Genomic DNA, 27,936 nt, shown 5'->3' with positions numbered 1-27,936 from the left:
TGTGTGCTGGGCACTGTACCAAAGGCTTTATATATGGCCTATCTTAGGAAACATCTGCTAACCCCAGGAGTTAAGTACAATTATTATTTCAGTTTTACTGACGAGGAAACTGAAGCACAGAAGGTTAGGAAATTTGCCTAGGGTCACAGGGCTGGAAATTTGATTTGGATTCAGACCTACACTGTCTGGCTCCAGAACCCAAGCTGGGAGATTGAACAGATGTGAAATAATTAAATCTAATAAATCAGTCAAATTAAAGCAGGAGAAGATTGGGATGAGGTTAAGAGGTGGCAGACATACCTCTCATCCGTCTTAGGTACAAACATCATGGAAGTCGGGGATATTAGCTGCACCTTTTCATTACAAAATCCTTAGGCCTGCTGGTTAAGAGAAATCTTAGGGCACTGGAGAGACTTGAGGGCAGAAGATGCCAGGTGGGCAAGGGCATCCTTGGATTTAGGGGATACAGGGCTTGAGGAAGAGTAGGAGGCTGCCTTTTGCATTAGAGCTGCCTCTGGCATTCACAGGGTTTTGTCTGGCTGGGCCCAAGGGCTAGAAGGACCGGAGGAGTCCTAGCTGTGCCTGTCACTGGCCATTGCCCCTCTGCAGCAGAGTAGTCAGTATTCAGCACAGCATCTGCCTGGCACTTAAGATGTGCATCTCTGTGGGACACCTGTGGCTTCTAGAGAGGACAGTGGAGGGAGAGTGGCCCACACTAGTCTCTGGAGTCTTATACTTTAGGCCCCCTACTTCTAGCTCAGTGATTTAAGGAGAACGCCAAGTTGTACATAATTTTCAAAGGGAGGGGAGTTGCCTTCTTTAGATAAACCTATGCCAAAAGGAAATCTTTAAAAATAATTCCCATCAGCTCTTATTATTTCTGGGTGGTATTTTTTTGTACATTTTCCAAAGCAGTGACCCTAACCACAATGAGGACAGTCATTTGGAGCTTTTGCAAGCTACTCACTCAAAGAAAAGTGCAAAGAAGGGTGCCTCTAGGTTTGGTTACAAAACTCTACCGGGCAGTGGGAGGTGAGAGTGGGAAACCGGTGAATATGCCTCCTGGCCCCAACTTTTTAAAATGTATCCTTTGAGGTGTATTCTATTTGGTGCATTTTCCCAGATTTTGAATGTTGCCCCAGGACAACTGTCTTAAGTTCGTTTTGGCATCAGGACAAATGAGAGGATGTTTCCTGTTTGCCTGACTCTTGCCCCAACTTCTTTCTCTGTTCTGTTAAGCTCTTGGCTAAATTCTTTCCTCTCGTATTCCACATTTTAACTGACATTAGGGCACCAAGTGCAAAAATCTGCAAACAGTTAGCTTTCCTGTTTGAGCATTCTGGTCAGAGTATGCTGAAGTTAAAGTTCTTGTAGCACGGAAAGATCACCCCCTGTACAATGCATTAAGTATTTAATAACTGTACTAATAATTACAAACACTTTTAATGGGCCACATGGGAGCCTTAATGTGGTTAAAAAATGTATTTCTTCTCTGTCAAGTTAACTTGTGTCAAATTGAGAGAAATTCTTCTAAGCAGCTTTGAAAGCTTTGAGCTTCATAAGCCTAGGAGCAAGTAGCATATTGCGAAAGTAGTTTTAATGTAAGAAGAGACAACAGAAATAGGGTGAGTATGAACGTAGTGCTTTGTACATTTCCTTTATAGTTTTGTGTTTTTTAGGTGGAGAGGTGTCCCACCACCCTGTTACATCTGCTGTATGTCAGGTTAAGCAATTTTTAGTAGGATTGGCAGCAAAACCAACTTTGGAACACAGGACTCTCTGGCTTCAAGATCTCTTCTTTGGGAATGTGGACAATTTGGATTCGGCCATTTTTGAAGTATTTTAGAAAGTCGGACACTCTTGAGGGGCAAAATTGAAGGTCAATGCGTCTTTTGTTAAATTCACATTTATTTCTAAGTTGAAGCTTTTTTTTTTTTTTTTTTTTGAGACGGAGTGTCACTCTTGCCACCCAGGCTGGAATGCAGTGGTGCAATCTCGACTCACTGCAGCCTCCATCTCTTGGGTTCAAGCAGTTCTCTTGCCTCAGCCTCCCAAGTCGCTGGGATTACAGGCAGCTGCCACCATGTCCGGCTAATTTTTGTATTTTTAGTAGAGACGGGGTTTCACCATGTTGGCCAGTCTGTTCTTGAACTCCTAACCTCAGATGATGTGCCAACTTCAGCCTCCCAAAGTGCTGGGATTACAGGCATGAGCCACCGTGCCAGACCTAGTTGAAGCATTTTTTAAGAAATTATTTTCTGGTGAAACAGGTGTGCCTTTGAAGTGATACAGTTGCTTTCCAAAGCTCAGAAAGACAGCATTAAAACAGGGATAAAGTCCTATAATGTAATTACCAGTTTTACTTTGTTTTGGCTTATTTAAAAGTGTTGGCTCCTTACTCCAAATGAGATCCAGTCAAAACACTTACAATTATAATGTGCATACATTAAGGACTTAAGAAACTTATTTCTCAGGTATTTGGAAGGAAATGATGTCTTCTGGATGAAATTCATGACATAAGCATAGCTCATTTAGTTCACTAGCCTGAATATTCTATCTGAATGGTAACTTTTTTAAATTTAAAAACTTTGCTTTTAGGTGTATTTGTATGGTTGGTATCAGATTATTATTTCTTTCTGAAAGCTGATATTTTAAGAGAGATCAAGTCTTTACACCTGATTTTGCTGTGTGAGAACAGCTCTCTCACATGTTACTTGAGGCTTTGTTGTTGTTGTTGTTCTGAGACTTGGTCTTGCTGTGTTACCTGGGTTGGAGTGCACTGGTGTGATCATAGCTCATTGTAGCCTCTGCCTCCGGGGCTCAAGTGATCCTCCCACCTTAGCCTCTCGAGAAGCTGGGAATACAGGCATGTGCCACCACACCTAGCTAATTTTTGTGTTTTTGTAGAGACGGGGTTTCACCGTGCTGTCTGGACTGGTTTCTAATTTCTGAGCTCAAGGGATCTGCCTACCTCGGCCTCTCAAAGTGCTGGGACTACAGGTGTGAGCCTCCATGCCTGGCCTCGTGAGGCTATTTTTATCTGCACCTTAGTATCTGGGATAGTGGTGCCTTCCTAGGCATGGGTAGGTACACACATACACAAAATGTCAATGCTAGCAAGTTTTTATTCTTTGAGGAAAGGTTTAGTTTTTTTTAGCTCAGAGAAAGTAAGTTTAGTTTTTCAACTCAGAAAGTAAGTTTAGTTATTGAGCAAAGCTGAAATGATTCTAAGATAATGAGGTTTGTCTTCTACTGAGGCTTATAAACTGAATCTTAGGCTGTTACAGAAAAGAAATTGCTGTATGTTGGCAGCACTGAGGAATGAGCATTCTGCCTTCGAAGATGTGTGCTTGTTTGTAAGTGTCTGTTCTGAGATGTTCGGTAACAAATCAGATTCATTGCTTTATAGCCCTTCTTCATTAAGATGGGTCTAACATGGAAAACCTCAGAAGCTCACCCCATCAAAGACAGCTGCGATAGAAATATCAAGTAATAATAAGTTTGCTGCTGTGATTTTTTTCAGAAGGAATTTGCTGGCATCAGCAAAGAAAATTTCAAAGTGGCTTAGGTTGTCTCCATTGGCTTTTATTCATCTTTCCCTTTAACAGAATGAAAAAATGTCTGGGCTGTTACAGCTTTGTTCTAAAGTGGCCCATAATTTTGTCTGTTTTACATCCCAGTGGATTCCTAAGTCCAAATATGGTATTGCTTCTCAGAGAGGTCTCCTTTTCTTTCCCTTCAATCTATACAATATTTAGTAGATTTGTTTTGAGATCAAGATTATCTTTTAGGTCAACCTGCAACTTAAAACCTGCTAGACTAATGTATTTGAATGAGCATGGGAGGAACGATGTATGAACATTCTGATCATTTTACATTGTCAAGCCTTTGCATATAAGAAAGCATTCCTAAGAATTTAAGAAATTGTTCTAAACTGATCATTTTCTGAACCCCATCTCTTACTGGTTCTTTGTTTCCATAGGTACCATACCAGAAAGACTGTCATCGAACCCTGACAGGGTCAATGTCAATGTCACACTTGTTTTATAACACTGTCAGAAACCGGGGGTACTGCTCTGCCCCTCAGTCTGGCTTGACAAGGTGAAAATTCAGGGACAGGTGAGAGGAGGGACCAAACTGAAGACAAAGGTTGGACATAGGCCAGAACCTGATGCAAGGTGGGGATAAACAGAGTGTTCTAACAGAAGTGATGTGTCAGAATCTTCCCACTTATTAGAAATGAAAAATGCCAACATTTATTAAAAGAAATGAAAATCTGAAGCATTGGTTTTAGGGAGATGGACATATGTTATGAGTTAGAAGGTCAGGCTCTGGAGACAAATGAGCAGCCCAAGTTGCACTCCTTAGCTCCTTGCCTGTAGGCCGCTTGCTAACATCTCAGTACGTAAATTTCTCATCAGTAAATTGGAACAGGGGCTAATTGTCCTGCTGCATAGGGTTGATGTGAGGAATAAGTGAGGAGAGCATCTTGGGTATTTAGGAAGCTCTCCATCTGTGCTGATGATGGGGCCACTGTCCCTGGAGGTGTGGAGAAGCGACCTGGGCTGGTGCTCAGCAGCTTTGTCAGCTTATCATCCCTGCATTCCCCAGCAAGTCTTCTAACTTCTCTAGGCCTTCATCAGTTTCAGCCTTTGTCAAATAAGGGATTTGCTATATACAAGTTCCTTCCAGAAGGAAAATTTTATGTTTTTAAGGTGAAATTTTATTTCTCCCAAAAAGCAAACCGAGAATAAATAGTAGTTTACAAATTAAGAGTTCTGTTTATAATACACACTGGGGCCTATTGGGAGTGGGGAGGGGCAGGGGGAGGGATAGCCTCAGGTAGAATAGCTAATGGAGGCTGGGCCTAATACCTGGGTGATGGGTTGATCTATGCAGCAAACCACCATGGCACACGCTTACCTATGTAACAAACCTGCACATCCTGCACATGTACCCCCGAACTTAAAAGTTGAAGGGAAAAAAAAGAATTCTGTTTAGAAAAGTTAATGTTCTGTTAGGAAGATATACTTGCTAACTTCAAGAACACATTGATTAAACGGACACTGTTGCTTTCCTGCTGGAAATTGAGTCTTGCCACTCTGGATGACCATTCTCCACCCAGCACTAGAGACTAGTCTTTCTTTCCTTCCTTCCTTCCTCCCTTCCTTCCTTCCTCCCTTCCTTCCCTCCCCCCTTCCTTCCCTCCCTCCCTCCCTCCCTCCTTCCTTCCTCCCTTCCTCCCTTCCTTCCATCCTTCCTTCCCTCCCTCCCTCCCTCCCTTCCTTCCTTCCTTCCCTCCTTCCCTCCCTCCCTCCCTTCCTCCCTTCCTCCCTCCCTTCCTTCTCTCCCTCCCTCCCTCCCTCCCTCCCTCCCTCCCTTCTTTCCTTCCTTCCTTCCTTCCTTCCTTCCTTCCTTCCTTCCTTCCCTCCCTCCCTCCCTCCTTTCCTTCCTTCCTTCTTTCCTTCCTTCCTTCCTTCCTTCCTTCCTTCCTTCCTTCCCTCCCTCCCTCCCTCCCTCCCTCCCTCCTTTCCTTCCTTCCTTCCTTCCTTCCTTCCTTCCTTCCTTCCCTCCCTCCCTCCCTCCCTCCTTCCCTCCTCCCTTCCTCCCTTCCTTCCTTCCTTCCTTCCTTCCTTCCCTCCCTCCCTCCCTCCCTCCCTCCCTCCCTCCCTCCCTCCCTCCTTCCTTCCTTCCTTCCTTCCTTCCTTCCTTCCTTCCTTCCTTCCTTCCTTTTTCTTTTTTTTTTTTTCGAGACAGGGTCTCACTCTATCACCCAGGCTGGTGCAGTGGTGCGATCTCAGCTCACTGCGACCTCCACCTCCAGGGCTCAAGTGATCCTGCCACCTCAGCCTCCTATGTAGCTGGGACCACGGGTGGGAGCCACCACATCTGGCTAATATTTTTGTATTTTTTGTAGAGACAGGGTTTTGCTGTGTAACCCAGGCTAGTCTCGAACTCCTGAGTTCAAGTGATACACCCACCTTGGTCTCCCAAAGTGCTGGGATTACAGGTGTGAGCTACCATGCCCGACCTAGAGGCTTTTCTAAGGAAGGCAGAAAATATTTGCCTAACACAGGTGAGTAATGCTGGCCCTAGAAAGGTAGTCATGAGTTTGATATTCTTTCCTGCCTGGTGTTCTGAAAGTAACATTGTTATAAATTAATTGTAGTAAAATTATTGCATTGGAGATGCTTTATAAAAAATGTGCTTTATTGAGGTGTGATTTACATATAATAAAATGTACCCATGTAAATGTACAGTTGAATGTTTTTCTTTTCACTGTCATAGTCTTTGTAAAAGTTGGATACGCTTTGACAAGTATTTACATCTGTGTAATCATCATTGCCTTATCGACTTTTACAAACAGCTTTATTGAGGCATAATTCATACACCATAAGATTCCTCCATGTAAACTATGTAATTCGGTAGTTTTTAGTATCTTCACAGAGTTGTGCAGCCATTACTGCGATCTAATTTTATACCATTTCATCACCCCCCCAAAAAGAAACCCCATACTCATCAGCAGTCATTCTCCTCATCTCTGTGCCCACTCCTAACCCTCGGCAACTGTTGATTTGCTTTTTTTGTTTGTTTGTTTTTTCTTTTTTTTTTGAGACGGAGTCTCGCTCTGTCCCCCAGGCTGGAGTGCAGTGGCGCGATCTTGGCTCACTGCAAGCTCCACCTCCCCGGTTCACGCCATTCTCCTGCCTCAGCCTCCCGAGCAGCTGGGATTACAGGCGCCCGCCACCACGCCCGGCTAATTTTTTTGTATTTTTAGTAGAGACAAGGTTTCACCTTGTTAGCCAGGATGGTCTCGATCTCCTGACCTCGTAATCCACCCGCCTCAGCCTCCCAAAGTGCTGGGATTACAGGCGTGAGCCACCGCGACCAGCCTACTTTTTGTCTTTATAAAAAATTCCTTGTTATGAACATATCATATAAATGGAGTTCTACAACGTGGTGTTTTGTGACTGGCTTCTTTCACTTAGCAGAATGTTTTCAAGGTTCAACCATATTGTAGTATGTGTCAGTACTTTATTTCTTTCTATGATTGAATAATATTCCATTGTGTGGATACATCACCTTTTGCTTATCCATTTATCAATTGAGGGACATTTGGATTGTTTCTACTTTTGGACTGTTATGACTAATGTTGCTATGCATGTTTGTGTAAAATTTTTGTATATTCTTATGTGTTTTCATTTATCTTGGGTATATACCTGGAAATGGAATTGCTAAGTCGTATGGTGACTCTGTGTTTAACTTTTTGGGGAACTGCCAAACTGTTTTCAAAGTGACTGTACCATTTTATATTCCTACCAGCCACGTATGATGGTTCCACATCCTGGCCAACACTTGCTATTGTCTGTCTTCTTGTTTACAGCTATCCTAGTGGTGTGAAGTTGTGTCTCAGTTGTGGTTTTAATTTGCATTTCCTTGATGGCTAATGATATTGAGCATCTTTTCATGTGCTTATTGACTATTTGTTTTCTAGAGAAATGTCTATTGAAATCTTGTGCCCATTTTTCTTTTTTCTTTTCTTTTTTTATTTTTGAGATAGAGTCTCACCGTTGGCCAGGCTGGAGTACAGTGGTGCATCTCAGCTCACTGCCGCCTCCGCCTCTCAGGTTCAAGCAATTCTCCTGCCTCAGCCTCCCAAGTAGCTGGGACTACAGGCGCCCGCCACCATGCCCGGCTAATTTTTTGTATTTTTAGTAGAGACGGGGTTTCACCGTGTTAGCCAGGATGGTCTTGATCTCCTGACCTTGTGATCCGCCTACCTTAGCCTCCCAAAGTACTGGGATTACAGGCGTGAGCCACCGTGCCCGGCCCTTGTGCCCATTTTTCAATTGGGTTATTTATCTTTTTTATTGTTGAATTGTAAGTGTTCATTATATATTCTGATCAGGTATATGATTTGAAAGCATTTTCTCCCATTCTGTGAGTTGTCTCTTTCTTGCTGGTGTGCTTTGAAGCACAAGTGTTTTTAATTTGGTAAGCCCAATTTATCTAGTTTTTTCTTTTTGTCACTTGTTTTTGGTATCACATCTAGGAAATCATTGCCTTACCAAGATTATGAAAGTTTACACTTATGTTTTCTTCTAAGAGTTTTAGAGTTTTCATTCTTAAATTTAGGTCTGTGATTCATTTTGAGTTAATTTCTGTGTATGGTTTGAGGAATGAGCCCAGCTTTAATTCTTTTGCATGTGGTTATTCAGTTGTCCCAACACCATCTGTATGAACATATGTTTTCTTTTCTTTCCCCTTAAAATCCTTTCTCCCTTTAATTCTTGGAATCACATTATAGACTTTGAAAGAAAAATAATAGTTCCCTCTTCCACTCCTCTCTATCCTCTGTTTCCACTCCCTAGAAGTGATCACTCTATAGACTCTTTTGGCTGTTTCTTCTGGTTTTCACCTTCATGCTTATAAATAGCATGCTTATATGGCAGTTCTGGAGGATTATTTAAAACAGTATATTTAATTTTGACACATTTTTATAGAACTTCCTATTGTGTTTTCATTATTATGATGATATCTTATTATGACAGTATTTACTGCTGAGCCAGGCAGTGTACTCGGATTACCTTTCCTTTCTCTTTAATTCCCACCCCTCTTTTGTTTTCATTTGCTTGCTCTCTTCAGCAGCCTTGCTGATCTGTCTTACTCTCCGGCAGCTCTTTAAAGTGCCTGCCAGTCCACTTCTCTCCATGGCAGATCATCTTTCTCTTCTGTCTTTTCTCATTGTGTGTCTGTTTTTGTTCTGTGAGTCATCCTTCCTGGACTCCTCTCTCTTGTTCCATTCATTCTAGGCTGGTCGCTCTCCATGATTGCTGTCTCCCTGAGGCTTCATATTGCTCTTCTTTTAGGAGCTCCCATCACCTCTCTTCTCTCTACGTGGGTTCCTGTGCCTCCTAGCTTAGTGTGGATTTTTCTGTAGGAGATCCTTTACATATAGTCAAGGAACCTGATGCCCAAGCTAGTGAGGTTCCTTAGCTAATATCCTTGAGCTAATTAGTATTTTCTTTTCCGGCTCAAGGCCACTGAAAATGAATTAAATTCAGTTAAAATGCTGAGTCAAAAGCAGCTGTCTTACTCTGAGTGGCAATATTATTCATGAGGATTAAAATGCTAGGAACAAAGTCACCAGGAAACCAAGAAGGCCAGAAGTGGTGCTACATCCCCAAATATGCCCATGGAGGCCCCAGCCCCTTCCTCACCACATCTCTCTTCCTTCAGAGGCTGCTTCTCTTTTACATACAATTCTAAAGTGCTTGGCTATTTGGCTTTCTAAGGCACAACAGATAATCTGAAAATGTTTAAATTTAGGAGCAGAGGGAGTGCAGAGATGGGCACACTGTGAGCCATAAGAAGTGCCAGCTAGCCACAGGCAAGGACTTCATGTCTAAAACACCAAAAGCAATGGCAACAAAAGCCAAAATTGACAAATGGGATCTAATTAAACCAAAGAGCTTCTGCACAGCAAAAGAAACTACCATCAGAGTGAACAGGCAACCTACAGAATGGGAGAAAATTTTTGCAACCTACTCATCTGACAAAGGGCTAATATCCAGAATCTACAATGAACTCAAACAAATTTACAAGAAAAAAACAAAACCCCATCAAAAAGTGGGCAAAGGATATGAACAGACACTTCTCAAAAGAAGACATTTATGCAGCCAAAAAAACACACAAAAAAATTCTCATCATCACTGGCCATCAGAGAAATGCAAATCAAAACCACAATGAGATACCATCTCACACCAGTTAGAATGGCGATCATTAAAAAGTCAGGAAACAACGGGTCCTGGAGAGGATGTGGAGAAATAGGAACACTTTTACACTGTTGGTGGGACTGTAAACTAGTTCAACCACTGTGGAAGTCAGTGTGGTGATTCCTCAGGGATCTAGAACTAGAAATACCATTTGACCCAGCCATCCCATTACTGGGTATATACCCAAAGGATTATAAATCATGCTGCTATAAAGACACATGCACACGTATGTTTATAGTGGCACTATTCACAATAGCAAAGACTTGGAACCAACCTAAATGTCCAACAACGATAGACTGGATTAAGAAAATGTGGCACATATACACCATGGAATACTATGCAGCCATAAAAAATGATGAGTTCATGTCCTTTGTAGGGACATGGATGAAACTGGAAACCCTCATTCTCAGGAAACTATCGCAAGGACAAAAAACCAAACACCGTATGTCCTTGCTCATAGGTGGGAATTGAACAGTGAGAACACATGGACACAGGAAGGGGAACATCACACACTGGGGCCTGTTGTGGGGTAGGGGGAGGGGGGAGGGATAGCATTAGGAGATATACCTAATGCTAAATGACGAGTTAATGGGTGCAGCACACCAACATGGCACATGTATACATATGTAACAAACCTGCACGTTGTGCACATGTACCCTAAAACTTAAAGTATAATAATAATAAAATTAAAAAAATAATAATAATAAAAGAAGACATTTATGCAGCCAACAAACATATGAAAAAAGCTCATCATCACTGGTCATTAGAGAAATGCAAATAATAAATAAAATAAGAATAAAAAAATAAGTAAAATTGTAACTAATTGTAAATTTAAATTTATAACTCAAATTGTAATAAATCTATCATTTTTACCTTTATACAAAGCAAAAAATAAAAATAAATAAAAAATAACTTTCATACACTTAAAAAGAAAAGTGCCAGTTAGCTAAGGGGACAGGTGGGGAAATGATTTTTAAAAAATCAATCCATAATTAGTAGAGATCTGAAGTATGTGTCATTTAATTTGATTACAGAAGGCCCTACATTAGTCAGGATCACATAGAGACATCACTTTATTATGGCACTCTAAAGTGACTGGCCTCTCTTCCTCCCTCCCTTTCACCCCCCTTCAAGAGATTTGAAGAGATTTGCATGTGCTGTGACATGCAAGCATTAGAGATAATTATTAGTAAGATAAAACTGGAAAATGTCTGTTTTGATCTTCTGCTCTCAATAGAAATGCAGCTTGTGTTGCAGTTAATGCAATGACATTATTAGTTTTCTCTTAATGTTGCCTTTTTTGGGGGAATCTTAGCTCTTTTTGTAAAGACTTATTAAAGCCCTCCTAACACTCTCAGTGACAGAAATCAGTGTTTTCAAAGCTCTTCCCCTCTCCCTTTTTAAAGCTATGCAACGTTTTCTTAAAGTACAATGATAACGTGGAAAAAATGTACAAAACCGTAGAGTGGAGGTGCTCTGTTGGTGAGAGCTGGCTGACCCTTTTTCCTTCCTGCCAAGCAGCCCAGCATGTAGAGAAGCATGTAGGAGGGAAGGAGACACATGGCTCCTGGTCTCCTGGGCCTGTGGGTACCAGTGACAGTGCATGCAACTAAAACCTGCATTTTGTTGACCTGTTGCATTCTTAGCCAAGTGCCTTACCCTCATTAAAATGCCCTTCCGTCACTCAGTCCTGGGGAGGGAGGTCATCTCATGCGCTTACATATCAGCCCAGCTGGCTGCTACTGGTCCTGTTTCTCACAGAGAACCCTCCTTGTTCTTTCCGGCCGTTGAATCTTTTCATACACCGATGCCACAAGAGCCCAGCTGCAAAAACCGTAGAGACCATCTCTCCTACCCCGTGGCACAGCCTGTTGGTGGGAAAGGGAGTCCCACCACAGGGTTGCTTGGGCCTTCTGTGAATAAGAATTCGGTAGGACAGAGAGCATATCACATCCACCTCACTGGGCGCACAACCCTCTTCCCTACTGTGTTAAGTTCTCTCTGAGCACTGATCATCCTGCAGTTTCTCCTTGCCATTTAGCCTCTAAGTCTCTCGGCCCACTATTCTTCCCTGCCTTTGCTTGACCTGCCTGCATGCATATCTGAACCCTAAGTGCAAACAGAGATCAAATTGTTCCTCTGTAGCAGACCTCTTGGCATGGGATGGGCCAGTGGGTAAGTTTATAGAGCAGGTGGGGACTATCTCTCTGGACAGAAGGATCTCAAGCTGGTTTCCACCTGAAAGGGATGCTGTACCACAAGATACTGCGATAGTCAGAGAGACAGGCTCATAGCTTTCTCCTCCTGGTGGAAGTTTATATGAAATTCGTTTCTAATGATAAAGGGACACATAAGTCAGTTCGCAGGGCGGAGGAGGAGTTGAATTCATCCAAATCACACTTAACTGGTTTTCGTGATAATTACTAAATTGCTTAAATTTTCTTCCTTCTTTCAGTTGACCTCTGTATGTAGACATAGTCAAATGCCTTTGTGTTTATTTCTTCATATGTACAGACATATGATTATATGGAAAAAGATTAATTATAAGATAAATAAAGTAACACCTTTGTAAATGTTGCATTAAACACTAATGACTTTCTAAAATGAGACTGTAAGCACCATAGAAGGCAGGGACCAGTACTGCTTATTCACACTATCCTCCACGGGGCCTGGCGTGGTGCCTGGCACCAAGCACCCAGTGCTGATTTAATGAATGAATGAATAATCTATTGCAGGAGATGATACATCAGAACTGTCTGCTGGAGGAGGTATTAGGTGAGAAGCTCATATTAAGCTTTAAAATTGTGAGCGGACTAAAAAATCTTTTTTTCAGAGTTGTCTCACTATATAAACAAAAAGTCACATTATCACTTAGCTACAACCAAATTCTTATTTGAGTCTATTAAATCCATTTTTTTAAGGATGTGAGACAGTAGGTGAAGTATCATTTTTAAAAAATGAATTGGTAGGAGGAGGCAGTGATGTTTGGCCATTTTGTTGTTGTTCCTGTCTGACATGGACCTGCAAGGGCAGGGCTGGCTGGTCGCACATAAGAGCCTTCCTGGCTGGCTGGGGGACCAGCAGGCTCATGACCCTAAGACTCTGCATCGGGAGGTGCAGAGAATGTGGAAAGGCCTGGTGACGTCAGCAGGCCTGGGCCAGGCCCAGTGCTTTGTGATGGACGAGAGCTGCAGGCCTCATGGGGTTTGTAAAGTGGACTGGCTGTGTCCGTTTGGAATTGATTACACAGTTACAGGGATGGCTTGCAGAACTCCAGGAAAGGAGGACCCTTGGCAGCGTTCCTCTCGGCTGCTGCTCTTTGGGAATCAGCTGGACTCTTCTCAGGCTCTGTTTTAGTTCCACAGTGCCCAGGTTTACACGTAACAGGCATAGCCATGCAGGGAGACACTCTTGACCACCCGCCCTGCCTTAGTTCCACGTTGCCGAGAAACATGAAATGATTGTTCCGTCAGCTATGGCCAGGCCTGGGATGAAGTCAGAAACACACAGGGCTCCCAGGAGCCCACTCAGCAGTGATGAGAAAATAGTCATAAAGAAGAGGTTTAATTGGAAATTCAGTTTGCTATATGCGTAAAAATGTCTTTGATGTTTAAAATAATTAATATTTTTGTGAGTTGCTTTCAAGTTTTTATTTGACCTGTGGGGATACAGGATGGCAGTGGAGCTACAAAAGTATTAGCCGAGTGTTGTATGTACAGAAGTCAGCACAGTGTCAAGGAGGACTGGGCTCTGCTAGTTACCTGCCATTTGATCTTATCTTTTCAAAGCCTCAGTTTACAGGTCTTGAAAATGAGGTAATGATTCATGCTTGCCCACATCTGAAGCTCAGTACGTCCAGAATCATGATCTCCTGCTCAGTCATGTTTGCTTGTTCCTCGGACTTTTCTCCTTGTCATTTCTACTGCCATTGTCTTGGTTCAGGTTGTCATCTCCTGTTGCTAAGGTTGCGTAGCAGCCACTTAACTAGTATCATTGTCTTCAGCTTCTCCCCTCTGCACCCATCCTCCCCTTTGGAGCCAGTGGTCCTGTATGTGCTTATCCTGTTTGATAGAGAAAAAAGTTCCTAGCACATTATTAAAAATAGAAAGATAGAAATAAAATAAAATCTTTACAGTCTGGTCCAGCTTATCTTTTTCTTTTATTTTAAATGTGGTTTCTTTATAATTAGTATTTTCATCATTTTTACGTGTATATCATTTAAAATATGAAATAGCAGTACCACAAGGATTTTAAGAAAAAGTAGCAGACCCCTGCCTTCATTTCTTCCTATTTCCAAATCCTGTACTCCAGAAGACACCTCTTTTTACCTGTTTATATAGTCATTTGATTTGCCAATTTTGATGTTATATATTGACCTTTCTCTACATGGAAATTTAACACTCATACCTCTCGCTTTCCATCTGCTCACATAGAAGCTTCCCCTCTTTCCCTTCCATAGTTGTATTACAATGTTGAGTTAAATCTGTATTTAATGTTTATATTATTATAATTGTATAAGTATTTTTACTGCTTAGCTGAACTATATACCATGAATACATTTTCTCATTGTTATAATGGTTTGTTTTTCATGGAATTTAGAGTTGCCTCTTTTTTGGCGGAGTAGGGGGTGTTAATAGTTTTCTTTGTTTCTATCACTATTTTCCTCCAGAATTATTCAAATGAATTATAAAGTCCTTCCAAGAAATATTTTCCCACAGTCAAACCCATCAGGTAATGGACCAGCACATTTCTTCCTGTCTTCCTGGAGACGTCATTCCGCTGCTTTCTGGACCAACTGCATTCAATGCTCAGCGCACAGACGTCATTTTCTGTTTACCTTCACCTCTCTTCTGTGTTAGATTCTCCTTTTCTCACACCTTCCACTGTCTTGATTTATTCCTTTTTTTGGTGGAACACAATTCTAGTAACTTTCTAAGAAGGAATGTGGATATGGGGTAAGGACTTGGGGGTCTCCTGATAAATGCCTTGCTGCTGGCATTCTTGGCGCTGAGCAGCAGAAGGGCCCCACTTCTCCATGAAGTCCTCTCCCTGCTCATCACTGGCCTGTCAGCTGATCTTTGTTGTAGCCTGCATTTCCAGTCTCACCTTCCCCCATCATACCCTCCTTCCTTCATGCGCACATCATATTGCACTTTCACGCCTCTGCGTTTGTTCACACTCTTCCCATAGACTTCAGAGTTCTTCCCCAATATTCTACTTGGTAAAAGTGTAGTCATCAATCTAGATGTCTATTGAGGTGATAAAATTATAGTTGAGAAAGAGCATGGTTCTCACTCTGGAAATCATGCTCTTTCTCGATTATAATTTAGCTCTTGCTCAACTTTGGTTTAGCAAAGCATGAAAAGTCAGTTTTTAGGCGGGTGTATGAGAATCATTGGGTTTGGGTTTGTCAGCTCTCATGATCCTTTTTGGGATGAGCTAAGATATAATTCATTAACAAATAAAATTTAGTAGTGTTTCTGACACATGCTAGTGTTTGTCTGAACTATGTCCTCAAGATTGCCACTCAGATGCTGTCTCCATCAAATTGTTTTTGAACTGCTGTGTTTTTAGTAGGCTTCTGTATTTGTTTCCTATGGATGACATAACAAATTACCACAAACCAAGTGGTTTAAAACAACAGAAATCTATTCTCTCCTCTCTCTCTCTCTCTCTCTCCCTAAGAGACAGGGTCTCAGGCTGGGCATGGTGGCTCATACCTATAATCCCAGCACTTTGGGAGGCTGAGCTAGGTGGATCACTTGAACTCAGGAATTCGAGACCAGCTTGGGCAATATGGTAAAATCTTGTCTCTACCAAATATACAGAAAATTAGCTGGGTGTTGTGGCATGTGTCTGTGGTCCCATCTACTTGGGAGGCTGAGGTGGGAGGATTGCTTGAGCCTGGGAGGCAGAGGTTGCAGTGAGCCAAAATCACACCACTGCACTCCAGCCTGAGTGACAGAGTGAGACCCCATCCCAAAAAAGAGAGAGACAGAGAGAGACAGGATCTCGTTCTGTTACCCAGATGGGAATGCATTGGCTATTCACAGGTGCAACCAAAGCAAGGTACCCATTGAAATATGTATTGTATGTTTATAATCAAAAGATATATCATCTTCTGGCCGTGATGATCAATACCATCAGTATTTTGCTGGTTCATTTGTTCACTTAACAGATAAACATGCCATAAACTAGGCCCTGTGCTAGGCGCTGGCTCTATAAAAGCTATGAAGACAAAATACTGCCCCTCAAAGAGCTCACAGTTCTGCCAGAAAAGCCAGTTTGCCCATGAGGGTCCTAACGTATTATTTAAATACATCCTTGAATAGCCATAGAAATAAGGAGTTAAAAATACAAAGAGCAACTCTGGCAGGAACGTTAGACACATGTGGAAGGTGCAGAGGGGACTAGTCAGAAGGCATGTTTCATGATTTACCAACTAGAGGTGTTTTGAGCAGGCTTTTGGATGCAAAGTGGCTTTATGATACAAAGATTAAACTCTCTACAGAATCCTCTCAGTGTATTCAATATGAGTCCCTTTACTTCTTGCTGTAAAAATTTACTCCATCCTATCCCCAAGAAAGATGCTTTTATAAGATACAAGGGAAATGGAAGGTAGTCTTCAGCCTTTACAGATGTTTTATTGCTTTCATTTGTTTCAGGGTACTTGACTACACTCAAAATTATTTCTCTGGGATATTCTTACAAAGCTCTCTTGGATTCATCTAATAAGGAAGAATAAAATTATCATCTCTGTTAGAGGTTCTAATCTGTGGTTTCTTCACAGTGCAGCATGTTTTGGATAAATTGTGATCGCTAATATAGTACCTAAGTTTGTCAGTGATTTCTTTCCAAAAAAGATTGACACACATTTAAGATTATTCATTAATGTAATTACTCCTTCTCATTTGCATTCCATCCTGCTTTTTCATTTGGGAAAGAAATGTGCAGAGGGACAGCTGGTGCCTCTGTAATTACACATAACCCCCAGCCTGCCTTATCTGTGCACTCCTGGGAGCGGGTCACAAATGTCATCCTCTGTCTTGCGTGTTTCAATTTTTTAAAAAAATGTTGACAGGTCTGATGGTTCCACCTTTCCTAAGTAATTGATCATTATGGCTGTTGTGTAACCATTTGTCAGGTAAGAGTAGTTTGTTTTTTTTTTAACTTTTGCAGTTAATTAAAAAGTGGTTTTAAGCTCTTAGAATTTAATTCAAAAGTTTTCTAACTTTTTGCTATTCTCGCAACTTTTCTGAAATTTGAAATTATATCAAAACAAGAAAGCATCAAAGCAATAGGAAAAAACAATGCTTAAATGGACCTTCTGTGGGTCCATTTATCAAACATTAGTTTGATAAACATCATCATTTTTGAAATGTAATTAATTTTCATGGTGAGGCTGAATCATTCAAATGGGATTTGCACCTTTCACAGTCTTTCATCCTCCTGCCCATTTCCCTTTCCTTTATCTGATACTCATGAGTAATAACAAAAGCAACAACTAACACTTATGAAATAGAAAATAATTTTACTTAGGAGTAAAAAGGCTTGTGGAAGTTAAGCTTCACTGGCCTTGCCATATTCTTGGAATTTTCTTTTCTTTTCTCTTTAAAAAAAATTCCTAGGAATGCGTTGTCATTATACCAGACTAGCTCTTTGGAGTAAGCCCCAGACCTGCCTCCTTACGTACCAGGCCAACGGAGGAGGGCCTAGACTTGTCAGCCCCAGCCTGAAGACTCAGAAGAGAAAATCTTTGATACCCATATGAAGGTCCACACCCAACCAGAGTGGCTGGCCGGTGTTTGCCCCACTGGTCTTGTTGCCCTGGGCTCGACATATCTGTGTTGTCACATTAGATGTTTTTGTAATTTGGGATTTTTCTTCTAAACATAGATGCAGACATTTCAGATACCCACAAACTATGTAACCAAACGCAGCCCAGCTCAAAGTTGATATTCCCTGAGCTTTCCTTTATGCATGTGACTTAAACACATGACAATATGTGTCTATTATATTTTAATCTGTACAAGGAAAGAAAGGTAGTGATATGTCAGTGAATTGTTCAGATGGATTTCTGTTTCTGTTTGCTTTCCATATTCTCTGTTTTTTATAATAATAAATTTAGGATGATGTTTAAAGACTAAAAAGTAGATTCAGATTTTGCTTACTGCTTTAACTTATTTAAAAGTCCCGTTTTTAGGAGGAGTAAGTAGATTGATTTTCCTGTCATGCTAACATGAGACATTTAATTTTTATAATGTAATCTTACGTTCATGAGCCTTATGGCTAATGATAAAACAAGATAAAATAAATGGCATTTTAAAAAGTGATTCTGGGCGCAGTGGCTCACCCCTGTAATCGTAGCACTTTGGGAGGCTGAGGCGGGTGGATCACTTGAGGTCAGGAGTTCGAAATCAGCCTGGCCAACAGGGTGAAACCACATCTCTACTAAAAATACAAAAAGATTAGCCGGGTGTGGTGGCAGGTGCCGGTAATCTCAGCTACTTGGGAGGCTGAGGCAGGATAATTGCTTGAACCCAGGAGGTAGAGGTTGCAGTGGGCCGAGATTGTACCACTGCACTCCAGTCTGGGTGACCGAGTGAGACTCCATCTCAAAAAAAAAAAAAAAAAAAAAAAAAAAAAAAAAGGGATTCTGATTAGTCACATTCTTCTTCTTCTTCTTTTTTTTAATCCTACTTTTGTTAGCATTCCATATCTCTAAGAAAGGAGGAACACCAAAATCATTGAAGGTTCAAGGACCCTCTCCCATAATTGCTATCATAGAAAATGTTCTTTTCAGTTCTAGTCCACCTGAATATAAATCACCTCAAGCCAAAATGAACAGAGTTCTCAGTGCCAGGAGAATTTCATGAGTTTGGGAAGCATTTTGAATCTCTGCCCTCAGTTTGGGAATTGTTTCATTTCTCTGCTAATGAAGAAGTCCAAGACCATATGCAGTCTACAGAGGTTCATCTATGGAGCAAAATTTGGGAGCAGACCAGCAGGATTGGCAGCATGAAGATTCTAGTTCTCTCTGTTGAAGTCTCAACTGCCAGCACTCAGACACAGAGCATGGTGGTTCCCAAAAGTGTTGGGAATCTGTATTGTGAACAGGCTGACACTCTGCCTACCTACTGTTTAAGGGAATTTAGACTGTTTTGGGAAACAGTCGTGTAAGAAGGCTCGCCTGTGCTGCCTGCCCCAGAGTAAGGCGGTGCAGTCTCAGACGTACTGGTTGGAGATTTGAAGCACAGTAATACACTGGCTGGTCCTTTCATTTGTTGGTTATTCTTTGTGTTTCTGGTATGAGTTTGTACGTTTAGATAATCCAGTGAATCTTCGAGCTTTTTCTTTGTGAGGTCTGTTTACACATTTGGAAATACCAGCGAATATAGTTCCATTGGTATTTTGTGGCTTTCAGCTTTTGAGTTCCCTCTGAAGCTACTGCCATGACGTTAACCTTTGATGAAGTTAAGAGCATCAGAGGGTAGAAGAAAATGATTATCAGTGGTTAACGATGTCCTGATTTGTTAGGAGTTTGGGAGAAGTGCATATTTCCATGGAGTCTGCGTGCTCACTTGGTGAGAAGCTCCCTGACCACACGTAAATTGAGAAATAGATTGCAAAATCAGTTTTGATTAAAATGGGAATTTGAGCCTGCCACTGAGAAGCAACTATCTTGCTATAAATTATTTATGGCATGAGCATAGGCTTTAGTATAGAGGCTGTAAGCCTTTTTCCATCTTGCTTTAAAAATTGATTTGATTATAAAAAGAATTAATTTTGCTATTGAAGCAATCTTTAAAAAGGGATTTTAAAGTGACTAAGGTAGAAAATAAAAAAAAAAATTACCAAGACTCTTCCAAAAAACCAACTTTGTAGCCGGATTCTACAAAAAAGCGTAAATGCTGAACCCTGACTAACGCACTTTATCATATTATATACATGAGATGTTTCTTACAGAGAGTACCTCAGTGGTGTAAGGAGCATATTTTTGTGGAGTCCTCAGCTTTACAAACATATTTAGATTTATTCCTGTGCTAACTAGGTTATATCGTATCTCCCAGTTTAGACTGCACGTGGATAGTCCACTGAGCAATGTGACATGAAGATGGATGGGCCTAGTAGACAGATCTCAGGCCGCTGCCAAGCTTGCAGCACTGACTCCCCTTCTGGGATCATCACATGCCCACTTCTCCCCACCCATCTCAGCTGTTACGTCTTGCTGTGGGATCAGACCCTCACCCCACCTCCTACCTGCCATGACTTGACAGGGAAGTTCGTTTGGAAGATTAAAAATGTAGATGGACAGATACAGTTTCATGAGTGATGGGAAACATGGTGTGTTCTCTGCTTTCATTGCATAGGGTTTGAGGTATATCTTGTGGACCAACATTATCTATTATGTGTCCTTTATGGTCTTATTTGTCTTTGCCTCCTTGATCTGACATGGGCTGAAAGAAGTGGGTTCAGTCTTCTATGACTCTTGTGTTCTTCTTTGCTGTTTTTAAAAATTGTACCAGTTCCATAAATGTTTATTCCTTGTTTCCCATGTGCCAGGAATGGTTCTCAGCTGTGGGGACCCAATTTTGAATAAGACCAACAAAGTCCTTGGTCTCATGGAGATGACATTTCAGGCAGGGGTTAAACAGACACTGCCCAAAGAAAGAAACAAGATAATTTCAGATACCGAGATGTGTGACAAAGAAAAAAAAGATGGTAACTTGGTGGGTAGTGACTGGAGGTGGTTCCTGCTTAAATAGGATGGTCAGAGAGACTTGAACTTTCAAGTTGAACTCTGAGTGAAAAGAGAGAGGCACCTCCTAGAGTCTGGAGGAAGTGGTTCTAGCAGAGAGAACAGCAGGTACCAAGCCTTTGAGATGGAAGCAAACATGGTGTATCAGAGGAGCAAGTTTTACAGTCTTTTCCCTGCACATGTATGCTGTTGGATTCTCAGGATAGTTTTCGTTTCTTTATAGCTTTTATTCTCCATCACTACACATGCCCTGCTTCATCTCCTGTAACTCCAGTGTAAGTTTCTGACATCACATCCCTGACATTGGTTTGCAACTGCCAGCAGGAATTTGCCTTTTTCACTGTGGGCCTCATCTGAGTCATCAGCTATCTCGTCATTGACTGGAGTGGTCTCCATAGTTGTGTGCATGTGCCAAGATGGGGGCAGAGGTTAAATGATCCACAGTGGTATGGGAAAATATAAGAACTTTTATCTATATTTTGTTTATTGAATTCAAAAGAACTAATCAAAAGATTGATGTCACCACCAAGAAATCCTAAGTATGGGAGGTGATGGATATGTTCATTGGCTTGGAATCATTCCACAGTGTATACGTACAACATCACATTGTGTCCCATAAATATACACAATTATTTGTCAATTAAACAAATTAGTATCCGCACCCTCACTAGGTTGGTGCTTCGAAGGGCCCTCTGTCTGGGAAGGTAACATGAAGGAGGGAAGGGTCCCTCCTGATGGGAAGGAACTGACTGTATTACCCTTTCCTGTTGGCTTACCCTTGATTGGGACATAGGCCAGCCACATGCAGCAGGGTGTTGTCATGTGGACGATTTCATAAAAACACAACTCATCTCTAATCCTCACTTCACCCTAGGCCCTCTGGTGACATATTGAAGTGAAAATAACCAGTGTCTTAAATAGGGGTTTGTATTCTTTTAGTGCCCCTCTCCAAGATAGGTGCATATCCCCAAGCTGAAATTTGGACTATGAGATTTTAATTCATACTGAATAGAAGCTGAAGAAAAAAAAATGGACTTTTATAAGCCACAAGCAATTTTTTTTTTTTTTTTGAGATGGAGTCTCACTCTGTCACCTGGGCTGGAGTGCAGTAGCGTGATCTCGGCTCACTGTAACCTCTCCCTCCCGGGTTCAAGCAATTCTTCTGCCTCAGCCCCCCGAGTAACTGAGATTACAGGCATCTGCCACTATGCCCAGCTAATTATTTTTATTTTTAGTAGAGATGGGGTTTCACCATGTTGGCCAAGCTGGTCTCAAACTCCTGACTTTGATTTGCTTGGCTTGGCCTCCCAAAGTGCTGGGATTACAGGTGTGAGCCACCATGCCCCGCCCACAAGCAATATTTTTGTGTCAAGAAGGAGAAACTTCAGTATTTCAAACGTCTTGGGAAAACTGTCATATGAATGAGCCTTGTATTTGTGCAAATAAAACAGAGATCCACTTTGAAATGAAGAGAAGTTTAAGGTAAATCACTCTGGTGGAAAGAAGGTTGTTCAGTGCATGAAAATTTGCAACTCATGTCTTCTTGATGGTCTGATCATCTTATATGGAACATCTCTTTTTTGTTGTTGTTGAGACAGAGTCTTGCTCTGTCGCCCAGGCTGCAGTGCAGTGGCATGATCTTGGCTCACTGCAACCTCCACCTCTCGGGCTCAAGTGATTCTCCTGCATCAGCCTCTCAAGTAGCTGGGATTATAGGCGTGTGCCACCACGCCTTTATGTACAAAAATACATAATTTTTGAATTTTTAGTAGAGATGGGGTTTTACCATGTTGGCCAGGCTGGTCTCAAACTCCTGACTGCAGGTGATCCGCCTGCCTCAGCCTCCCAAAGTGCTGGGATTACAATTGCGAGCCACTATTCTTGGCCTTTTTTTCTGTCACTCAGGCTGAAGTGCAATGGCATGATTTTAGCTCACTGCCACCTCCACCTCCCGGGCTCAAGCCATCCTCCCACCTCAGCCTCCAGAGTAGCTGGGACTATAGGCACATGCCACCCCACCTGACTAATTTTTGTATTTTTGGTAGAGACGGGGTTTTGCCATGTTACCCAGGCTGGTCTTGAACTCCTGGCCTCAAGTGGTCCTCCTGCCTCTGCCTTCCAAAGTGCTAGGATTATAGGTATGAGCCACTGCACCTAGCCATCTCTTACTTTCAAAAAAATTTTCACCACTAATTTTGTGTTGTCTGATTTTCACATTGCCTTCCCTTTTTCCTTTGGTTATGGGTTCCCAGATCTTCCTCCAGCCTTTTGCTGGGAGGGAGAGTCTGCATGTGGAGCACAGTTTTGTCTCAGCCGAGGCAGGGGGAAGGTGGTGGGTCACTTCTGCCAGAGCCCCCTTGAACAAACTTTGTGCCTTGTGGGTAGGGGTAAACAGGGCAGAAGCCAAGGTTATGAGAGGATTTGTAAGGCCCTGGGCACCATTAGAACTGCACTGGGACCCGGGAAGGAGTGTTGGCTCTGAGTTGGGGAGTGAGCATGTTTTTCCTGCCTCCTTCCTTTCTTTCTGCAATATACTTATTGAGCACCTTCTGTAGGCTAGGCATGGGTAAGCATTAGGGTGTCAATCATCAATAACTAAATTGCAGACCTTATTGTCTCTTGGAGGAAGCTGGCAGTCAGATCAATCACACAGAAGCAGGAAAAATTGCAATCTTGAATCGTTGTTTCAAAAAGAGGTACACGATGCTGCCTGCAAGATAAAGGGTGAGTTGCCCTGGTCTGGAACCTTAGAAGGTTTCTGTAAAGAAGGAGCCTCGAGTCAAGCCTGAGCCTAGGGGAAGGTGGGGTAGAAGAAGGAATGGGGAGCTTCTTCCAGCAGAGCCAAGGTCCTTTCTGCTTTGTCCTGCTCTGTGTTCAGCTCCTGGTGCAGGGCTGGCGTCTGGTGTATGCTCAATAAATTAATAATGAGTGCATGAACAGAGGCCAGCAGGGCTGGAGCAGAGCACAGGGGACAGTGGGTTGGCATGGTGCTGGGGAAGCTGGCAGGGGCCAGACCTCACAGAGGCTTGTAGGTTATCATGTACTTGTAGGAGACCACATAGGTTGTTACGAAAATCAAGATAATTTTTAGAGCAGAAGGGGGAGCTGTTAATAATTACGCCTGGATAGAAAGGCATAAAATGCAACTGACTTGGATGTACTGGGATATGGTCAACCTCTTACCAGCTTCCTAGGATTTTAGTCTTTATTCTGAGAGGAGTGGAAGGCCTCTCCAAAGATTTTCAGCTGGGATGAGGTTTGGGGTGTGGAGGCTGGGCATGGCGTGATCGCTCTGGCAACAGACTGGTAATAGATTGAAAGTGAGTTGTTGCGGGAGAGAGACCATGGAAGACATTGCAGAAGGCCAGGCCGGAGCAGGTGGTGGCTTGGCCTGGAGGCATGGAAGGGGTTAGAAGTGATGATTTGCAAATGGCTGCTGAGGAAGGGAAGTGTTGAGGTCTCAGAACTGGATAAGTCCTAGTGCCACTGGCTGAGTCAAAACAGGAGGAGGGAGCAGGTTTGGAAAGAACATGCAGGTTTTGTTTGTTTTTTTGAGACAGAGTCTTGCTCTGTTGCCCAAGCTGGAGTGTAGTGGTGTGATTTTGGCTCACTGAAACCTCCGCCTCCTGGGTTCAAGCAATTCTCCTGCCTCAGCCTTCCAAGTAGCTGGGATTACAGGTGCGTGCCACCATGCCCAGATAATTTTTGTATTTTTAGTAGAAATGGGGTTTCGCCATGTTGGCCAGGCTGATCTCGAACTCCTGAGCTCAGGTGATCCACCCTCCTTGGCCTCCCAAAGTACTGGGATTACAGGCGTGAGCTACTGCGCTCGGCCCAAGAACATGTAGTTTTGTCTAGGGTAAGAGTCAAGCTATGAACTTAAGAGGTTTCATCCTTAGTCTTATGAATTCCCAAACCAGGAAAGAATAGTGTAACTACCTGTGTTGCATGCACATTCATGCTCCATCCTCACCCCTCCACCCAGGTGTTCACTACTCACATATGCCTGAATTTTATTAACTAAAAACAAGTTATTTCCTTCACTAGAGATGAATGTGTTTAAAAAGCAAATATTGAGTAAATTTGCACAGCAGATCAAATGGTTTCAAAGGGGCAAGGATTTTGGAGAATGCTTTGTTTTGAGAAAGCCTGAAGACCCTGAGCTAGAGACACACTGTTTAGAAAGATGAGCCTGGAAACACTAGTGAGGGAGAAAAGTAAGCAGAAATGAGCGCCGGAGACTCCACCAAGGGAGTCTGAAAAGTCAGGGCACTGTGGGTGAACTTGAACCTGAATGTAGAATGGCTCTTACGGTATCTATAATTTGCAGACTTCTTATATACTATTTACATAATAATTCTCCACTTAGAGATCTTTAACACATCTTCTTGTTTTTTGGAATGTGATGAGTTTTATAGCTAGTATGGACAGGAGAGAGGGTAACTTTAAAATGTGGTGAATAGGGCTGGGCGCTGATGGCTTACACCTGTAATTGCAGCATTTTGGGAGGCTGAGGCAGGAGGATCGCTTGAGCCCAGGAATTTGAGGACAGCCTGGACAACATAGCAAGACCTTGTCTCTTTAAAAAAAAAAGATTAAATATGGTGAGTTGGTTGCAGTGAGCAGTGCTTCTGTGTCATCAATTAGAAATATTGGAACGGTTTGATCTTTCAGTCACCTGTTAGTTCATCCAAGGAAAAGGAAAGGCAGAGAGCCTTGTTTCTTTGCATGTGTGACACTCAGAAGCCAGCAGTTCTGCAGGCTGTTTCCTAAGGTCTGGCTCCCTTGGCAAACGTTACCTTGGCTGCAGGTAACTTTATTCTTTGTGAATAATGCCAGCCTGGCCACCGTTGCCCTCTTCTGGTAAGGGGCTAATGCTACAAATGTACTGAGTTTTACAAGGAAGGAAAACTCAAGCTCGATTTTCACTTTGGTCAACTGTGCTATGCCAGCTGGCGTAAGTCCCTACAATGAAATGAATGTTTGGTTTAAAATGTTGTAATGTATACTCAGACCATGGAACCATGTGAGGGTCTAACCTTATTTACAGTTTTGGCTTTGAGGACTACCTTGGGTATCCATATCATTTCCCACAGTTGGGCCACTTTCTGTTTGGCAAAAAAGATTTCCTTCAGCCGTTTCTCTGCCTGTGAAACCCTGTCTGGCTGCTTCATTAGCTAACACATGTGTGAATTTGCATCATTGATAATGGCAGCAAATGCAAAGAATATGGTTTTAATCAAATTTTAGTATCTAATATCTCTGAAGCTTAGGGCATAGAACATTAGAGGCCTGGGATAAACAATTCATATTCAATAGGAGCATTTTAGCATTTCTTGGTGACATATTTACACAATTTATAATTTAGAGATGAGTTTATGTTACATGGTAAAACGAGAATATGTTGAAATAGCACACTGCGTTGGGAAGGGGCAATGAAAATATGGGGCTACTATGGCAGTTTATGCAGGAACTACTTTAAGGGCAGTCCTTGTTGCCCTACCCAGTGCTTGATTTTTTGTGACCAATCTTTGGTTGGCACCTCCCCTTCCCTCCCCAACTGGGAAGAAGGTAAATACTCCAGTCAACTAAGTGGGCTTTGTGTTTAATGGAACCCATAATGAATGAAGGAAACACTGTTTCATGAGGCATGTACTTCCTTACTATAACTCTTTTTAAAATTTAGATTCTTAAGTAATCCATTAGGTTGCAGTTTGGCCCAGAGAGTATCACAGATAAAAGCTAGCTACCATACTCGTTTAGATTATTAGGATCTAAAGACATGATGTTGATCTTTTTATGGTGGATCAGTTTGATATTTACAGTTCAGTTGATTCATGTAATTTTTCTAGGAATTGAATAGCAACAGGAAATACATCTAATATCATGATCTCCTTATGACATTAATAATACATGAGAAGAATCTTTAAGTTTTACCCCTATGCAAATACCCCATGCAAATTACCCAAAATAAAAATGGTTAGGTAACAAGGTCTCTCAAGAGAAGGGACAACATCATCATTTAGATTTTGACAAAAGTAATGAGATAGCCTATTTTTTAAATGTTGTCTGTTCACAATTCCTGAATTTATTTTTTAATTCCTTTCTCCCTGTCTCCATCCCTTCTTTCATTGGTTTAGGACCTGTTAAAAGCTAACAGTGATATAAGAATGCTTTATAGAGCTGGGGTAGTTTGTCAGCTGGCCAGGTGATGAATCATGGAATAGAATTCTTTCTGTGACCAAATTAAACCCTAATCCCATGAAGAAAGCTGTCATTGACAACTTCTGGCAAGGTAAAGACTAAGAGGACCCTTTCTTTGTTTTTCCAGGCAGCTGGGAGGATGAGCAGCATCCACACTCTGGCTGAGCGTTTTGTAGTACCTCTTTGACCCAGGGCCATTTGTCCCTCTTTTTCTTCCTCCTCTTGGCCTTCGATCCCTGCAAATTCTCCAGGGCTAAGTCAGCTGGCTCCATGCAGAAGCTTTTAGACCAGGGTTTCTCTACTTTGACACTAATGACATTGTAGACCAGATGATGCCTTGTGGTGGGAGCTGGCCTGTGCAGTATAGGGTGTTTAGCAGTATTCCTGGAGTCTACTCATTAGATGCCAGCTATGACAGTCCTAAATGTTTCCAGATATTGTACACAGGGAGGAGGGGAGCAAAATCAACTCCTGATTAAGAATCTAAAATTACAGTTCTAGATTCTTATTGATAAAGCCCTTCATCTTTTTTTTTTTTTTTGAGACAGAGTCTCGCTCTGTCACCCAGGCTGGAGTGCAGTGGTGCCATCCTGGCTCACTGCAACCTCTGCCTCCTGGGTTCAAGCGATTCTCCTGCCTCAGGCTCCCGAATAGCTGGGACTACATGTGCATGTCACCATGCCCTGCTAATTTTTTGTATTTTTAGTAGATTTGTGGTTTCACCATGTTGGCCAGGCTGGTCTCGAACTCCTGACCTCAAGTGATCCACCTGCCATGGCCTCCCAAAGTGCGGGAATTACAGGTGTGAGCCACCGCACCAGACCTTCTTCTTTGGCTGTGTTATTTTGAGGTAAACTGTATTGTCACATTTCACCAATAGGTGCTGATTCATGGCACACAGTGGATTGTAGCCTGAAGGTTTCTTAATTTAAGGAATTAAGGGTGGGGAATAAGTTTCCTGTTGAGGACTAATGCCCAAGGCAGAGTTAATCAGGAGGCACATACCAAAAATAATTTAGTGTCTTTTTATCTCACCAAATAAAAATACTCAGTTCCCTTGTTTGTTAAATTAGGAACAGGCACCGTAAAACTTTATTTCATAAGAATAATTAATTGTAAAGTTTACGCTTGTCACATTAAGGCAGAGGTGATGAAGGAAGGGTACAGGCAGGCAGATGACAGATGAAGGAAAAGTAG

General features: G+C 42.1%; 1 protein-coding gene across 11 annotated transcripts in view; it reads left to right on the top strand.

Moving 5' to 3' along the window:
* Positions 1–27,936, top strand: part of SLX4IP (SLX4 interacting protein) — a 201,082-nt gene that overhangs the window by 76,446 nt on the left and 96,700 nt on the right. For 9 of the 11 annotated variants that reach the window (XR_010119474.1, XR_010119475.1, XR_010119470.1 and 6 more), the window contains exon 1: positions 5,920–6,076. The exons of the other annotated variants lie outside the window; for them this stretch is intronic. The gene's annotated coding sequence lies outside the window, so the exon portion shown is untranslated. Of the gene's footprint in view, positions 1–5,919; positions 6,077–27,936 lie in introns of those variants that run through there. 11 annotated transcript variants of the gene reach the window in all.

Source organism: Symphalangus syndactylus, chromosome 24 (genome assembly GCF_028878055.3).
Source record: "Symphalangus syndactylus isolate Jambi chromosome 24, NHGRI_mSymSyn1-v2.1_pri, whole genome shotgun sequence".
Lineage (NCBI taxonomy): Eukaryota > Metazoa > Chordata > Mammalia > Primates > Hylobatidae > Symphalangus > Symphalangus syndactylus.
The sequence above is the reverse complement of the archived record's forward strand: the minus strand, read 5'-3'. Positions and strand labels throughout refer to the sequence as shown.